Below are 2,994 nucleotides of genomic sequence, written 5' to 3' on the forward strand. Positions count from 1 at the left end.
CCATGTCCAGTTCTAACTGTTGCTTCCTGACCTGCATACAGATTTCTCAAGAGGTAGATCAGGTGGTCTGGTATTCCCATCTCTTTCAGAATTTTCCACAGTTTATTGTGAGCCACACAGTCAAAGGCTTTGGCATAGTCAATAAAGCAGAAACAGATGTTTTTCTGGAACTCTCTTTCTTTTTCCATGATCCAGCAGATGTTGGCAATTTGATCTCTGGTTCCTCTGCCTTTTCTAAAACCAGCTTGAACATCAGGAAGTTCACGGTTCACGAATTGCTGAAGCCTGAGAGATCAGCATTTTTTCATACATTTTTTTTTTGATCATCAGCCACAGTAAAATATAACTTATTTTATGTAAATCCACTAATTTATTCTATTCAGCTTGTTTCCTTTCTATATCATTCCTTTCCTTCCCTTATTTTTCCTTTCCTTCCTTTCCCTGTTCCATTATATTCCATTCTATTTCTGTTTTATTCTATTCATTTAATCCCAGTGCATTTTATTCCAATTCATTCTATTCTTTAATGTTTTTAAAGATATTAGTTAGTAGTTTTAACTAAATTAGTCAAATTAATTAGTTAGTAGTTTTAACTAGTTAGTAGTTAGTAGTTTTAACTAAATTAGTTAAATTAATTAGTTAGTAGTTTTAACCCAACAATGACTTACAGAAAATTGATGTAGAGTGATTCATGCACTTTCAGTTATTTGTAAGTAGCAGTTAAAAATCAGTATCATCCTTTGTTGCTAACACCTCTTTTTAAATAGTATGATTGAAATATAATTCATATGCCACAAAACTTTACTCATTTAAAGTATACAACTCAACAGTTCTTAGCATATTCTTTGAGTTGTGCATCCATCAGCACAATTTAATTTAATAACATTTTATCATCCCCAAAGAAATACCATATCCATTAAGAGTCAGTCCCCATCCAATCACCTTTCCACTTGCCAAGCCTGGATAACTACTAATTTAGTCTGTCTCTATAATTGGTCTCTTCTGGACATTACATATTAATTTTTGATAGTTTTTTCTTGGGGGGGGTGTTCTATGTATAGTATCATGTCATCTGCAAACTGTGAGAGTTTTACTTCTTTTTTGCCAGTCTGGATTCTTTTTATTTTTCTTCTCTAATTATCATAACTAGGACTTCCAAAACCATGTTGAATAATAGTGGTGAGAGTGGGCACCCTTGTCTTGTTCCTAGTCTTAGAGAGAAAACTTTTAGTTTTTCACCATTGAGAATACTGTATGATGTGGGGTCTTTATATATGGCCTTTACTATGTTGAGGTAGGTTCTTTCTATGCCCATTTTTTGAAGTGTTTTTTTTTTTTTTATCATAAATGGATGCTGGATCTTGTTGAAGGCTTTTTCTGCATCTATTGAGATGATCATATGGTTTTTATCTTTCAATTTGTTCCTTCTGCTGACTTTGGGGGTTTTTTGTTCTTCTTTTTCCAGCTGCTTTAGATGGAGAGTTACTGTTTATTCGATGCTTTTTTTGCTTCTTGAGGTATGATTGTATCTCTATAAACCTCCCTCTTAGAACTTCTTTTGTGGAGTCCCATAGGTTTTGGGTCATCATGTTTTCATTGCCATGTTTTCACTGTCATTTGTTCTCAGAATCTTTTAATTTCTTTTCTTATTTCTTCAGTGACCTCTTGGTTATTTAGTAATGTATTGTTTAATCTCCATTAGTTTCTATTTGTTGTTGTTGTTGTTTTTCCTGTAGTTGATATCTAGTCTCATAGCATTGTGGTCAGAGAAGATACTTGGTATAATTTAAATTTTCTCAAATTTACTGAGGCTTGATTTGTGGCCTAAGATGTGATCTATCCTGGAGAATGTTCCATATGCACTTGAGAAGAAAGTGTATTCTTCTGCATTTGGATGGAAAGTCCTGAAGATATCAATTAGGCCCATTTGGTCTAATGTTTCATTTAAGGTTTGTGTTTCCTTATTGATTTTCTCTTTTGATGATCTGTCCATTGGTGAAAATGGGGTGTTAAAGTCCCCTACTATTGCTGTCAATATCTCCTCTTATGCCTGTTAGTGTTGGCCTTATGTATTGAGGTGCTCCTATGTTGGGTGTAGAGGTATTCACAATTGTTATGTCTTCTTCTTGGATTGATCCCTTGGTTATTATATAGTGCCCTTCTTTGTCTCTTATGATATTCTTTATTTTAAAGTACATTTTATCTGAAATAAGGATTGCCACTCCAGCTTTCTTTTGGCTTCCATTCACATAGAATATCTTTTTCCATCCTTTTACTTTCAGCCTGTATGTGTCTCTAGGTCTGAAGTGGGTCTCCTGTAGGCAGTGTATAAATGGGTCTTGTTTTTGTAGCCATTCAGTCAGTCTGTATCTTTTGGTTGGTGCATTTAATCCATTTACATTTAAGGTAATTATTGATACATATGTTCCTATTGTCATTTTCTTGGTTGTTTGGATTTGTTTTTGTAGGTCCTTCCTTTATCTTGTGTTTACTGGTTATGTAAGTCCCTGTAGTATTTGTTGCAAGGCTGGTTTGGTGGTGCTAAATTCTCTTAACTTCTGCTTGTCCTTAAAGCTTTTGATTTCTCCGTCAATATTGAATGAGATATTTGCCAGGTATAGTAATTGTGGTTGTAGGTTTTTCTCTTTCAGTACTTTAAGTATATCCTGCCATTTCCTTCTGGCCTGTAGGGTTTCTGCTGAAAGATTCTCTGTTAATCGTATAGGTTTTCCTTTGTATATTATTTGTTGCTTTTCCCTTGCTTCTTTTAATAGTCTTTCCTTGTGCTTAGCTTTGTGTCTTTCATTGTGTCTGTTAGCTTGATTAATATGTTTCTTGATATGTTTCTCCTTGGGTTTAATCTATAGGGGATTCTCTGCACTTCTTGGACTTGATTGACTATTTCCTTTCCCATGTTAGGGAAGTTTTCAACTGTAATTTCTTCAGAAATTTTCTCAGCACCTTTTTTTTTTTTATTATTATTATTCTGGGACC

Source organism: Bison bison, unplaced genomic scaffold (assembly GCF_000754665.1).
Source record: "Bison bison bison isolate TAMUID 2011002044 unplaced genomic scaffold, Bison_UMD1.0 scf7180017864330, whole genome shotgun sequence".
NCBI lineage: Eukaryota > Metazoa > Chordata > Mammalia > Artiodactyla > Bovidae > Bison > Bison bison.